Consider the following 15055-nt stretch of genomic DNA (forward strand, 5'->3'; position numbering starts at 1 on the left):
ATTACAATAACCACCAAGCAAAATAACCTGCTTCTAAACTTCTGTTATTCATCCTGCCACCTAATATTTCCTGACATAACTGGAATCTAGTCACTTCATGCCATTCTTAAAAAGCTGTAATGGCCTTTCCCTTTTTTATAGAATAAAGACTATTGTCCTTACTCTGGCATTTATTACTTTCATGACTGACACCCAATGGTAATTTCAGCTAAAATACCCACCAAAGTAGTTTTGATTATTCCTTTGATCACATCATGTACTTTTACATCTTATATTTCTTGAGGGCAGGGTCTATATCTTCCTACTCGTAATTGTAATATCAGAACACAGCTCTCTTGTTAGAGAAAAGCTAGCTTACCTTTTCTTCACACTCATCAGAGCAACACATCAACTCTTTTCAGAATGCAGATAGGCCTCTAGTGAGTCTGAGAACTGGTCTGCTTTCCTTTCTTTGGTCATGCTTTTTTACTCTGGGATGTCCATCCCTCATGATTTTCATGACTTCCACAATCTTTCAAAATCCAGATTTGAAGCTTTTCCATTTAAGTTTCCCAAGTCATGTTATAAGCTTCTTGGGCAGAAGCACCATAATTTATTCATTTTTGAATTTCCTGTGTTATCATATCACTGCTTACAGGATGATATGTTTATATTGCTTACATATAGAAAGGGCTTAGTAAATATTTCATAATAAAATTATATCTCCTGAAATTCCTTATAGTTCTGTGATTCTAACATTACCATTCAATATTTATTTCTATAAATGTTTTATTGCACTGACATGAATATTTCTTCCTAAGAGTAGAAATATGTTAGAGTTAATCAGAAAACTAAAAGTACGTAAGGATTTTAATCACAGTATAATTAAGACCTGAGGTTTTATAGAAATGCCAGTGAATTTTGCCACAAATAATAATGAACTCCTTTCTCATGAAAACAATATATTCTATGGGACATTTCTTTTAAAGGAAGTGAGAATTGTGCATAAATATAGTCAATTGTATTAGCATTGCATATAGTTCTTTTTACTTGTCTTTATTTTTTATGAAACTAATCTATGCAAATACTGATTAAAAATGAAGTCAGAATTCAAAATATCTCATGTATCTAGTTTAATTTGTTTCTATTAGTAATTTCAGTACAAGGTAGTAGTCAAACCAATATCCAGTTCTCCTTTCTTTCTTGGGAACATAGGGCTACAATCCCAGCCTGCTTATACCTAAGTGGAACCATTTTGTTGAATCACTTTTTATTATTATTCTATTACAATTATTAGTCCCATTGGGGGCTAAAAATGGGAAAAATGGGAAAATGGGAAAAATTAGTCCCATTTTTTAACCCTTTGATCTCTTCCACCCATCCCACCTCTCTGCTCCCACAGTCAATTCCCAAGCTGTTGTCCATGTCCATGGGTTTAACTTTATTATTGTTCAGTTACAGTTGTCCCAATTTTCCCACAGTTGCTCTCAACTGCCTCACCCGCCCATGCTCCCTCCAGCAATTCCTACCCTGCTATCCATTACCATGGGTCCTATATGCATATTCCTTAATTAGACCCTTCCCCTTCTTCACCCTGGTCACAATAAGATACCACTTCACACTGATCAGAATGGCCATCATTAATGAAACAACAAATAATAAGTGCTGGCAAAGATGTGGGGAAAAGGGAAACATGGTGCATTGTTGGTGAGAATGAAGACTGGTGTGGTCACTGTGGAAATGGTATCAAATTTCCTCATAAATGGAAGGATGGAATTTCCTTTTGATCCAGTACTTACACTGCTGGAGTTACAACCTAGGAATCCTGAAACACCAATTCAAAAATCCTATGTGCCCCAATGTTCATAGCAGCATTATTTACAATAGCCAAGTGGTGGAAACAGCCTAAGTGCCTATCAGTAAATGAGTGGATCAAGAAACTATGGTACGTTTACTTGATGGACTACTACACAGCAGAAAGAAAGAAAGAACTCGTATCATTCACGACAGCATAGATGGAACTAGACAGTACTATGCTAAGTAAACATTTTTTCACAAGGAACTATTTTAAATATTTACTAGCAATTTGAGACAAGTTAAATAACCAAGAATATTCAGAAGACAACCACTACTGAAAAATATTTCAACATATCCATAGTCCAGTCAGATAACTATGGTGCTACACAGAATGAAGAGCTGTTCAGTTATATTTTCATCTATTTTATTCTAGTAATAAAAGTTTTTATTTTTGATGACCCTTACTGTCAGTTTGTTCTTTATTTCAATGTCTCTGATTGTATTTTGCTTGCTTGTTTGTTTTGCTGATTAGGTTTCATTTATAGGAGAGATCATATGGTATTTCTCTTTCACCAGCTGGCTTATTTCATTTAGCATAATGCTCTCCAGATCCATTCACGCTGCAGTGAAGGTTAGGGGTTCCTTATTTCTACTGTGTAGTATTCCATAATGTAAACGTACCACAGCTTTTGGATCTACTCATTTACTAATGGGCACTTTGGGTTGCTTCCAGCAGTTGGCTATTTTAAAGTGTGTAGCTATGAACATTGGGGTGAATAGGTTCTTTTGAATTGGTGTTTCAAGATTCTTAGGGTATAATCCCAGCAGTGGAATTGCAGAGTGCAAAGGCAGTTTCATTTTCAGTTTTCTAAGGAAATTCTATACTGTTTTCCATAGTGGTTGCACCAGTCTACATTCCCACCAACAGTACACTAGGGTTCCCTTTTCTCCACATCCTCACCAGTACTTGTTGTTTGTTGCTTCGCTAATGATAGATGATCTGACTGATGAGAAGTGGTATCTCACTGTGGTTTTAATTTTCATCTCTCTGATAGCTAGTGATACTGAGCATCCTTTCATATGTTTTGGGGCCTTCTGTATATCCTCCTTGGAGAAGTGTCTGCTCAGGCCCTTCACCCATTTTTTGATTGGATTGTTTGTCTTCTTGATGTGGGGTCATGTGAGTTCTTTACATATTTTGGAGATCATAACCTTGTCTGACATATCATTGGCAAATATGTTTTCCCATGTTGTTGGTTCCCTTTTCATGTTTGTTCATATTTTCTTTAGTAATGCAGAAGTTTTTATTTGATGTAGTCTCATTTGTTTATTCTTTCCTTTATATCCCTTGCTCTAGGGGACATATAAATGAAAATATTGCTACATGGGATATCTGAAATTTTCCTGCCTGTGTTCTCCTCTAGGACTTTCACGGTATCACAACTTACATTTATGTCTTTTGTCCACCTTGAATTTATTTTTGTGTATGGTGTAAGTTGGTGGTCTACTTTCATTTTTTGCATCAACCTATTCATAACTCAAAACACCATTTATTAAAGAAGCTAATTTTATTCCGATTTGTGCAGCTGTCCTCTTTGTCAAATATTAATTTACCATGGAAACATGGGTTTATATCTGGGCTCTCCAGTCTCTTCCATTGATCTATGAGTCTGTTCTTATGCCAGTACCAGGCTGTTTTGATTATAGTGGCCTTATAATATAATTTGATATCAGTTGTTGTAATCCATCCTACTTTTTCCTTTTTTCCCAAAATTGCTGAGGCTATAAAGCAGGTACTTGAACATTTCTTGCAATGTTGTTTAGTGTTAATGAACTCCTTTAGTTGTGCTTTGTTGTTGTTGTTGTTGTTATTGTTGTTGTTTTGTCTGGGAAGCTCTTTATTTCAACTTCAGTTGCAAATGATACCTTCCTGGGTAGAGTATTCTTGGTTGTGTCCTTATTTTTCATCACTTTGACTTGTCCATGCCAATCTTTCTGGCCTGAAGTGTTTATGTTGTGAAATCAGTTGACAGCCTTAAGGAAACTCTCTTGTAGAGATCAATCCAACAGGAGAGAATAATCCTTCTAAACATATATACACCCAATATAGGAGCACTTAAATATATAAAGAATACCATGTTGAACATTAAGGAAGAGGTCGACAACAATGCAGTCATAGTAGGGGATTTTAACACCTCACTGTCATCAATGGATAGATCTTCCAGACAAAAAATCAACAAGGAAACAGGCAACATTGAATGACATACTAGATGAAATGGACTTAATTGGTATTTACAAAACATTTCATCCCAAAATAGCAGAATACGCTCTTCTTAAGTGCACATGGATAATTCTCCAACATAGACCATAAGTTAGGACATAAAATAAATCTTAACAAATTCAAGACGATTGAAATCATTTGAAGCATTTTCTCAGATCACAGTGACATGAAACTAGAAATCAATCTAAAAAAAGACTCAAAAGACATTCAAATATATTGTCTATATAACATGCAATTAATGAATGGCTTATCAGTGAGATAAAAAAAAAGAAATGAAAAACTACCTAGAAACAAATGAAAATGAAGATACAACCACCCCAAATCTATAGGATATGGTGAAAGCAATTCTAAGAGAAAAGTTCATAGCACTACAGGCATTACCTCAAGGAGTAGGAGGGAACTCAAACAATCTAACTCTACGTGTAAGAGAACCAGAAAAACAACAACAAACAAAGTCCAGAGTAAGTAGAAGAGAGAAAATAATAAAGATCAGAAGAGATATAAATGGCACAGAGACTGAAAAAACAATTCAAAAGGTAAATAAAACCAGGAGCTGGTTCTTTGATGGACTTTTAATCAGACTAATCAGGAAAATAAGAGAGAGGACCCAAAGACAATTTCTGAAATGAAAGAGGAGACATAACTGCTGATCAAAGAAATACAAGGGATTTTAGAAAAATACTATTAACAATAATATGCCGAAAATATTGAACAACCTGGGTGAAATGGATGGATTTCTAGAAACATAAAACCTCCAAAACTGAATCAAGAGTAATCAGAAAACCTGAGTATATCAATAACAACTAATGAAATTGAAGCAGTAATCAAAAAGCTCCTAGAAAACAAAAGTCCTGGACCAAATACTTTCACAGGCAAATTTCAAAGTTCAAATAAGTTCAAAGTCCAGTAGTTCAAAGAAGAACTAACTAAAACATAAAAATTGTAGAATAAACCCTATGTAGTAAAATCTCAGATATATTGTTTAGCAAATTTTTTTTGCCAATATTGTTTCCTAAGACAAGGGAAACAAAGAAAAAATAAAAACATGGGACTAAATCAAATTAAGTAATTTCTGCACAGCTAAAGAAACCATCACGAAAATGTAAAGGGAACCCAATATATGGGATAACATATTTGCCTCTGATGCATCTGATAAGGGTTTAATTTCCAAAACATATAAAGAACTTACACAACTCAAAGCCAGGAAGACAAACAATCCAATTAAAATGGGCAAAGAACCTGAATAGACACTTTTCCAAAGAGGGCATACAGATAGCTCACAGACATATGAAAAAATGCTTCACATCACTAATTTTCAGAGAGATACAAATTAATACAACAATGAGATATCACCTCACACCTGTCAGAATGCCCATCATTAATAAATCAACAAACATGTGCTGGCAAGGATGCAGAGAAAAGGGAACCCTCATGCACTGTTGGTGAGAATGCAGACAGGTGTAGTCACCATAAAAAACCTATGGAGTCTCCTCAAAAAAATGAAAATGAAATGGTTTTTTACCCAATGATTTCTCTTCTAGGAATCCTAAGAATCGTGAAACACCAATTCAAAAGCATATATGCGCAGCTTTAAAAAGGAGGAACTCTGATTTTTTGCCACAGCATGGATGAACCTGGAGAGTATTATGCTAAGTAACATAAGCCAGTTAGAGAGACAAATACCACATGCTCTCATCTATATATGGAATCTAATAAACTAATGAACAAAATAGAAACAGAAGCAAAAAAAACATAAAACTGACTGGCAGCTGTCAAAGAAGAGAGGTGCACTGGATGAAAGAAGGTGAACGGATTAGCCAAAGAATGTATATGCGTGACCCAAGGGCTCTGACAATGGTGTGGGTATTGCCTGAGGGAGCTATCGGGTGGAGGTGGGCAAAGGGAGACACCTGCAACAACTGTAATAGGATAAACAATAAAATATAATAAAAAGAGGAAACTGGTCAGATATATATTATTGCTTTCCATTTTCAACCAGTAAATAGTTGCCATTAATAAACAGACAGCTAACATTCTGTTAAGAATGCTCAAGACATGTTACATAATACAACATTGCCTGCTCAAGTGGTGGGTCAGGGAGGCTAAGAAATAATTTATGTGAATTTCTTGATTTCCTTATATAAGACAAGGAAAAAATCAACACACATGCCTCTGAGAACTTTAGGCCACACACCCTTGAAAAAGATGTGCTGCATGCATCACAAGCAATGTTCCTTCAGCAGTGAAGCATGCCTGTGAACATGATATTGGGTCCTTTGCACCCTGACAGCATCATCATGCAGCAAGGAACATTGTCAGATGGATAGGAAGCCATCCCAGCTACTTCTGTGACAGACTATGTAGTCATCTAGCTAATGAAGATGGGCATAATCTTGGAATTTGGAAGCATCCCTTTGCAGTGTCATAGATACCAAAGTAGTCAAATGATAATCCCCTGCACAGATTCATGAAAGTCTTTGTACAGGCCCTTGACCCCCATCAGATTTGCAGACATTAACCAGGCAGTCATCAAGGCATTTTAATTTCCTTTCAGCTCCAGCTTTGCCTACATCAGCAACTAGATGGGTATGGGCAAACTCAAGAGGATACACGGAATGCAATGTGGTGGCCCCAGTGGCACCACCTGATGCCAGATTCCCTGCAAAGTAGTGGTAGAAGTGGGTTCTCTTGTCCACACCACCCAGGAAGATCTGCTTGTATTTATCTTTGAAGGAAAAGTTGAGATCCTGGGTGGGAAAGGATATAACATTGACCACGTTACCATCCAGAAGGACAGGACTTCCTTCTCCTTGGGCATATGAACCACACAGTCTATATTTCCTTGTATTGCTTATCTGTGGTGATTTGTTTGCTGGCATTGGCATGCTGCATCTGTAGCAGCAGCTTGACCTGCCCAATGGGCACTACTACTGTCTTGGAGATGGTTGTGGCCACTCCCCTTGTCAGGGAGCCCTTGGGGAAGGCGTCACACAGTGACATCCATCATGTTGAAAGTAAAAAAGAGGGCAACTGCAGGACTTGGCTTGTAACTGGATGGGACTCCAGGGGTCTGGGCAATGGCTTATTTTTATTTATTTATATTTTTATTGCATTTATTGGGGGTGATATCAGTTAATAAAATTATACAGGTTTCAGGTGTACAATTCTATAATACATCATCTCTTTGTTGTGATCTGTTTGTCATCCCAAGTTAAGTATTTTTCCATCACCATTTGCTGCTCTTGCTGCCCCCAACCCTTTAACCTCTCCTACCACTCCCAAACCTCCTTTCCCTCCGGTAATCACCATACTGTTGTCTGTGTTGATGAGGTTTTTTTTCTTAATCCCTTTACCTTTTTCACCCAGCCCTCCAGCACCTCCTTCTCTCTGACAGCTGTCAGTCTGTTCTCTGTATCTATGGGTCTCTTTCTAATCAAGTGACCAAGCTGCTGGTCTCAAAGCCTTAATAAAAGCTGTATCATATTTTCATTGAATAATAAGAACTTCTATTTTGATTTTTCACGCTAAATGGCAAATTTCTTTTCAGTGTTTTCCATTTGCTAAACAGTCATGAGAGCAGTTTACATGGTGGCTATTGCTTTTGGGGGATACCACAGGATGAATCCTCATTCCCACACTCAGACTTCTCTGTCTAGTTGGCCAAGAGTCCCAATTGACTGTGAGGCTTCATTCTGCTGAATATCACAGTCCTGAAATCTCATGGATGTTCTTTTCACTATTTAAAAATACTTCCATTAACAATGTTCTTAACGGGTGATCTTATCAGGCTTTTCTTCACTTGCTGTGAAGTCTTCAACACAAAGCATGTTATTGTAAGTTCATTGTAGGTTCCAAGAAATTGTTTATACTGTTTCATCTGATTGAATCATGGTAGTTGTACAGCCATATACTTTTGTTATATTTTTTGTCACCATTTCTGATGCATGAATTTCTTTCTGTTCTGGAAAAGTAGCTTTCAAACTTTGTGTGAATATTCCTACTGAAGCCTGATTTCTCACTTAAATGCAGGCTTTCTTATCAGTCACCAGTGGGAGGCCTGGAGACTGAGCCAGTCAAGTCCGGGGTTGGAGGGTTGGAGTCAGGGTGGACACCAGGCCATTGGATGTCAGAGAACCTAAAGTAGACTGAGCTTTGAGTCACAGCATGAAGGCAGTTGCCCTGGAGAGTTGCCAACACCTGCAGTGGTCTTCACTTGAAGTGAAATGTTTTTGGACACCAATAATTTTCATGTGTTTGGGAAGAGAAATTTTGGATTTATTTGTCACTAAAGAGTCACTTGGACTAATTTGTCAAATAGAGGTGGCCTTTGTAATCACAGTCATTAGAGATAAGAGAGAAAAGCCAACAATGGCAATAGTTAACCATTATTAAGCACCTAACAGGCTTTGTTCTATGTATTCAAATGAATTATTATGTTCAGTTCCCACAATAACCAATTTAAGAGATGAAGAGACCGAGGCATAGAGAAATTTAATAACTCACCTAGAGCCACAGAGTTTATAAGACTTAGAGCTGGGATTAATACTTACATTTGATCTGATACCAAAGTCTCAATTATGCTTTAGAGTCTTTGGTTTATTCATATTTTTGTAACTTTCTAAATATGCAAAAGTAGAACTTGATTCTAAGTTATAAAGTGTAATATTTTCTGAGGAACATGGTAGAATTTGTCTCCTGGAAAATTTGGGGGGTTTATATAAATTTTAGCACCTTTGGGACAAAAGGGGAAATTTCTGGTTCATGTAATCTTCTTTGATTTTATAGTACATACGCCCATATGTTGAACATAGAGTAGGATTAGAGCAAAGTCTTTTAGGATTTAACAATGCTGATGTGATTAATATGTCCTGATTTAACAGTGACAACAGCATGAAACAATTAGCCACTTTATAAATTAAATTCCATTTATGTGTCCTCTGGGGTGGACTCTGTTAGATTAAGTGAGTCTCTGTGTCTTAATTGTCCATGAAGTTATGAACTGAGCCTTGCTCTCCACTATGAGGATCAAGTTCCAAAGTCATTGCCATATTCATCCATCAATTTTTTGACTCCTTAGGGAATCATGACTTTAATGAAGACAAATTCTATTAAACATTTATTCTTGATAACAAAAATTCAACGAAGGCCCTAACTAATGAACTGGAAAATTATTTTATTTTATGCTATTAAAGGTAGTAGTTTGTATTGGTTGCTTTAGAGATACTTTACTGTACTATTTTTTATAGAGCTATAAGAAATGCTGATTCTCTCTCTAAACAATCTGGAAGCAGTCTAGGGCTGGGCAGGGAAAATACTGGATGAACTGGGATGGAACATAAGAAAAATACTCAAAGACTAATGGGCAGTGGGTGTCAAAAGAATAGTCAAGTAAGCTTGAAGGAACTCCTATTGGCAAAAGGTACAGACTCTTTGAACATGAAAAAGAATATTGACTGTGACTGACTATAGAAACAGGAGGCTTTTACATGTCTTAACTTAAGGGGAACAATTTAATACAGATGCAGTGTATTCAGGTTAAGAGATTGGTTTGGGTTTGAATCTTGACTCTATTATCTCTTTAGCTGTTAAGTTCTTAAATCATTCTATGCGTCAGATTCCACATCTGTAAAATGGGAATAATAATAATCCCTACCTACATCAGAAGAATGGTATGAGGATTGACTAAGACCAAATCTATATTTAGCACACTACCTGACACATAGCATGTGCCTAATAACTATTACTACTTTTATTATTATTGTCCATAATACCCACTATCCATTAGAAAACTGCCATATAAGCCCTGGGCTTTTTTATGGCAAATTGTTTTTCAGTTTTTTGAGATATAATTGACATGTAACACTATATATTTTAAGGTGTACAACATATTGGCTTGGTATATTTATATATTGCAAAATGGTTACCACAGTACTGTTAATACTTCCATCACTTCGCATAATTACCATTTCTGTTTTGTGGTGAGAATATTTAAGATTTACTCTTACCAACTTTTAAGAATATAATGCAGAAATGTTGGCTAAAATCATCTTCTTGTACATTAGATTGCCAGAACTTACTCATTTTGTAACTTGCAGTATGTGCCTTTTGACCACCATCTCCCCATTTGCCCTGCCCTTCAGGCCCTGGCAACTACCCCATTCTATTCTTTGTTCTTCTAGTGTCCTTATTTGACTTTGGCATCGGGTTGAGATGCATAAAATGCATCTGGGAGTATTCCTTGCTCTTAAATTTTTAAAAGACTTTCAGAAGGATTGGTATTAATTATTTAAATGTTTGGTACAATTCAGCAGGTAAAATATCTGATCCTGGGCTTTTCTTTGCTAGGAGATTTTTTACACTAAGTGAAATAAGCCAGGTAGCAAAAGACAAATACCATATGCTCTCACCTACAAGTGGTACCTAATGAAAAAAATAAACAAGCAAAATAGGACCAGAGGCATGGAAGCAAGGAACAGACTGACAGGGACTAACAGGGAGAGGGGAGGAGGAGGTTGGTAAGGGAGATAAGAAGGGGAAGGGCCTAGTTACAGAAGAAGTATAAATGATGCATGGACGTGAACAACAAGGTGGGGATTGACTGTGGAGGCAGATGGGGGAGAGCAATTGGGGAAAGTTGGGACAACTGTAATAGAACAATAAAAAATAATTTTAATTCTGTTTGACTGTTGGGAGATTTTTGACTTATGATTCAATCTTTTTACTAGTTATTTGTCTGTTCAGATTATCTGTTTATTCAAGGTTCAATGTTAATAAGTTGTGTTTCTAGGAATTTATTCATTTCTTCTAGGTTATCCAATTTGTTGTCATACAATTTCTTCATGATAATCTCATTATGATCCCTTGTATTTCTATGATATCAGTTGTAACATTTCTTGTTTTTTTTTTATTTTATTTACTAAATCTTTTTTCTCAAGTCTATCTGGAAGTTTATCAATTTTGTTTATTTTTTAAAATAACAGCTCTTAGTTTCATTGATTTTTGCTATTTTTTTCTGGTCTTGATCATGTTTTTCTATGCTGATCTTTGCTATTTCCTTTCTTCTGCAAACTTTGCAGCCCTGGGCTTTCTTACTCTTTTTCTTTAGACAAGTGCAATCCTTTAGACCTTTTTTTACAGCTGAATTGCTATCTGACACAGTAAGTTATCTCAGAAGCCACTGTGACCTCAGGAAATTGTTGAAATCAAAAGTTGTGAGATAGTTACCGTAGCTCTTGCCCTAGGAGGACAAGGACCACCATCTAGTAGACAGTCAAAGTATCTAATAGTGTGTCTTCAGCAGCAAATACTAAACTAAACTGATTCAGAGATGAACATGGCCCTTGGATGACATGCAACTGTGTGAAGTATTTACTATTTTTTGACAGATAGTCACCAGACTTTGGGGAGTGATCACTTTGTAGTCATACAGATGCCAAATTATAGTGTTGTGCACCAGAAATACATGTAAACAAAAACCCCACAAGTGTCTGACCAAACAAGGCTAACCCAGCCCCTTCTATGCAAGAGGCAATAGTTAAAGTATGTGAATCAGCTCGAGGCCACCTGATTCAGGAACCAGCCTGTACCGCTTCTAGCTGCACAGGCTGCTAGCTGTTCAGAGCAGAGAGGGAAAGAGGCAGCAGTAAAGGCCAGTTCCAGAGAGTCAAAAAGTTGTGTAATAAAAACTGTAGAAATCCCACTGCTGGGTTAAGAGCTGTTCTATGATTCAGTACCCTATAAGAATTCAGACCCAAGCAAAGGTATTTGGTGAGAGCTGCAGAGCAGGAATCTCTGCGCAAAGATTACAAGTACCGAAAATTGAAAAGGATGCCTGCTGGGCAGTTGATGGAAGGATAAACCCGAGAGGTCCGAGGGGCCCATGGAATCAGAGTAATCTGGACAGGGTCACTTAGGAACTGACTGTGTAGTTAGTGAAAATTTAATGTTGAGATGACTTGGGCCAATTGAGGTTTCCTTGATTGTGTGAATCCCAGGAAGTGCCTAATCAAGAAGCTTATGGGGGATTACATTCTTACCTACCTATTTCTCTTTTTGGAGCATTTTAAAACTCTCATCTTCAGCCTATTCCAAATAATATTCATTGAGACTGTGTTTGAAGTAGCATTAGTTTACTATAAAATCTTTTGGACTTCCTTTGAGTCAATTGAAAAGTCCGCACATAGAGAAGAAATAAGTTTTATCTCAAGGTCAATTTCACTTTTTATTGTTTGAAAAGGATGTGTTTCTACACATCATCAAGTGCAGCTTCAATCTTTTAATGTAAGATAATGCCAAAAATAGTTTGTAATTTACATTTTCACTAAATCCAAGACTTTCCTGGGATGGAAAAATGACTAAATCGGCCCTGGCTGGTGTAGCTCAGTGGATTGAGTGCGGGCTGAGAACCAAAGTGTCGGGTTCGATTCCCAGTCAGGGTACATGCCTGGGTTGCTGGCCATGACCCCCAGCAACCGCACATTGATGTTTCTCTCTCTCTCTCTTTCTCCCTCCCTTCCCTCTCTAAAAATAAATAAATAAAATCTTTAAAAAAAGAAAGAAAAATTACTAAACCAAGGGAGAACCACCGTATTCTTTGTTTTAAGCTTTTTACCAGTGTGTTTACCCATACAAAAGAGTCTAAAGGTCAAGTAGATTGTGTGTGCACTTGCATAAATGAGACTCAGTTTCTCTGTACATTCCCCCGTACAGTACCCCTCTTTTCTTTTCTTATTGACATTTTTAAACAGCAGTTTTAAGTTAACAGCAAAATTGGAGGAGAAGTACAAATGTATTTTCCTATTTTCTCTGCTTCCACAAATGCATAGCCTCCCCTTTTATCAACATGACTCACCAGAGTGGCACTTTTAATGATCCTATATTGACACATCATAATCACCCAAAGTCCTTAGTTTATGTTACAGTTCACTGATGGCTTTGCATATTCCTATGGAAAATGCATTATTACAAGCATCCATTATTATAATTATCCAGAGTATTTTTGCTGTTCTGAAAATCCTCTGTGTTCCAACTATTTATACACCAATCACCCCCCGAATGTCTTGGAAACCATGGATCTTTTTACTGTCTCCATAGTTTTGCCTTTTTCAAAATATCATATAGTTGGAATCATACATTATTCAGCCTTTTCAGATTGGCTTCTCTAACTTAGAAATATTCAGTTAAAGCTTTTTCCATGGATTTCCATGGCTCAATAGCATTTCTTTCTAATACTGCATAATATCCCATTGCCTCAGTGCACCACAGTTTTATTTCTCCACTATCCCAATGCACACATCTTGGTTATGTTCAGGTTTTATCAATTACGAACACAGCTACTATAAATATCTGTGTACAAGTATTTAGTGGATATAGTTTTCAACACCTTTGGATGAATGCCAAAGAGTATAATTGCTGATTGTATGTTGAATATGTTTAATATTGTAAGATACTGCCAAATTGTGTACAAAATGGCTGTGCAGTTTTGCATCCCCATGAGCAAAGACTGAGAGTGCCTGTTCTCCACATCTTCATCGGCATTTGGATTTGTCAATGTTGTGGGTTTGGCCATTGCAATAGCTGTGACATGGCATCACCTTAATGTATTAATTTCCATTTCTCTGATGACATATGATGTGGAGCATCTTTTAAAAATATAACATTAAACTTTATTGTAGTTATGTAAAACTTGAAGAATAAGACACCATAAAATTTAAAACAAAAAATATAAAATTAAAAAACACAATAATATAGCTCAAAAAGGAAGAAAATAAGGATCTACTAGGGGAGCAGGTTAAAGAAGAGGCCCCAGAATGGAATTTGAATAGGGTTTCAGGGCCAATGAACCCTCCAAGGGTGCTGCATCCAGAATCAGCTCAGTGTCCTCTACAACAGCCAGTGTAGGTGCAGGTAATGGATCTTCCTTCAGGTGTGCTGGGTCCACTGCCAGCTACTGGTTTCATGAAGGAGACAGTGCAGGTGCATATCATGCTTCTCCCTTGAGGACTGCTGATTCTAGTGCCGCTTATGGTCTCTTGCAAGAGCCAGTGCAAATGAAATGGATGCTTCTCCCCTGAGGGCTGCTAGCTCCAGTGGCAGCTCAAAATGTCTTGCAGGAGCTAGTGCAGGTGCAGGTAATCTCTCTCTTTGGAGGGGTGCTGCCTCCAATGCCACCTCATGATCACAAAAGCCAATATAGGCACAGGTGATGGTTCTCCCTTCAGACTTTTGGAAACAGTGCTAATACCTGGTCTTCTGCAGGAATTAGTACAGGTGTAGGTGGTGCTTCTTCCTTCAAGGCCATCTTCAGATTCCCTGCAACAGCCGGCGCAGTTGCTTTAGATGGTTCTCCTTTCAGGGGTGCTGGATCCAGTGCCATGTCTTTGTTGCCTGACAGAGCCAGGTATAGGCTCATGTGATTATTCACCCTTTAGGGGTGCTGGGTCTAGACTCAACTCTTTTGCAGGAGCCAGTGCAGGTGCACATGATGGTTCTTTCTTTAGGGCTGCTGGCTCCAGCACCATCTGGTCCAGGTGACTTTTCTTCTGACAAAGTTAGTGGATCCTGTCTCAACTGAGTGCCCCCTATAGGAACTACCCCACATGCCAGCCTTTGCTCCAGAGCTATAAACGGAACAGATGTTGATGCTAGCTGAATTTCTAGAGTGACCTCTAGAGGTGGCAGGACAGTTGGTGGTAGACATTCCTCTAGATCTAGAGTTACATTTACTTCCACACTGGCTCTGCACCTACACCTCCGCTCCTCAGGATGTACAGGCACTCGAGCTGGTTCAGGCACTGATTCCTGGACTGATGCTCAAGTTTCAGGTTCTGCCTCCATGGGCCCCAGGTCCTTTAGCCCAATTGGGTGAAGGTGGACATGGTGTTTCTGATGAGAATCTTAAGTACTGAGCTGCATATAGACCTTGAGTAGGATCCTGGAGAGTGGCCTGGAGGCCTCTGGGCAATAGACCTTTCCTAGCCCTCCCCCCGTGCACAAACC

The 15055-nt window shown here is 37.8% G+C and overlaps 1 pseudogene; it reads right to left on the reverse strand.

The window, feature by feature from the left end:
• Window positions 1-6461: 6461 nt before the first annotated feature.
• Window positions 6462-14432, reverse strand: LOC114492052 (annotated as a pseudogene).
• Between the last annotated feature and the right edge of the window lie 623 nt (window positions 14433-15055).

Source organism: Phyllostomus discolor, chromosome 1, assembly GCF_004126475.2.
Source record: "Phyllostomus discolor isolate MPI-MPIP mPhyDis1 chromosome 1, mPhyDis1.pri.v3, whole genome shotgun sequence".
Classification (NCBI taxonomy): Eukaryota; Metazoa; Chordata; class Mammalia; order Chiroptera; family Phyllostomidae; genus Phyllostomus; species Phyllostomus discolor.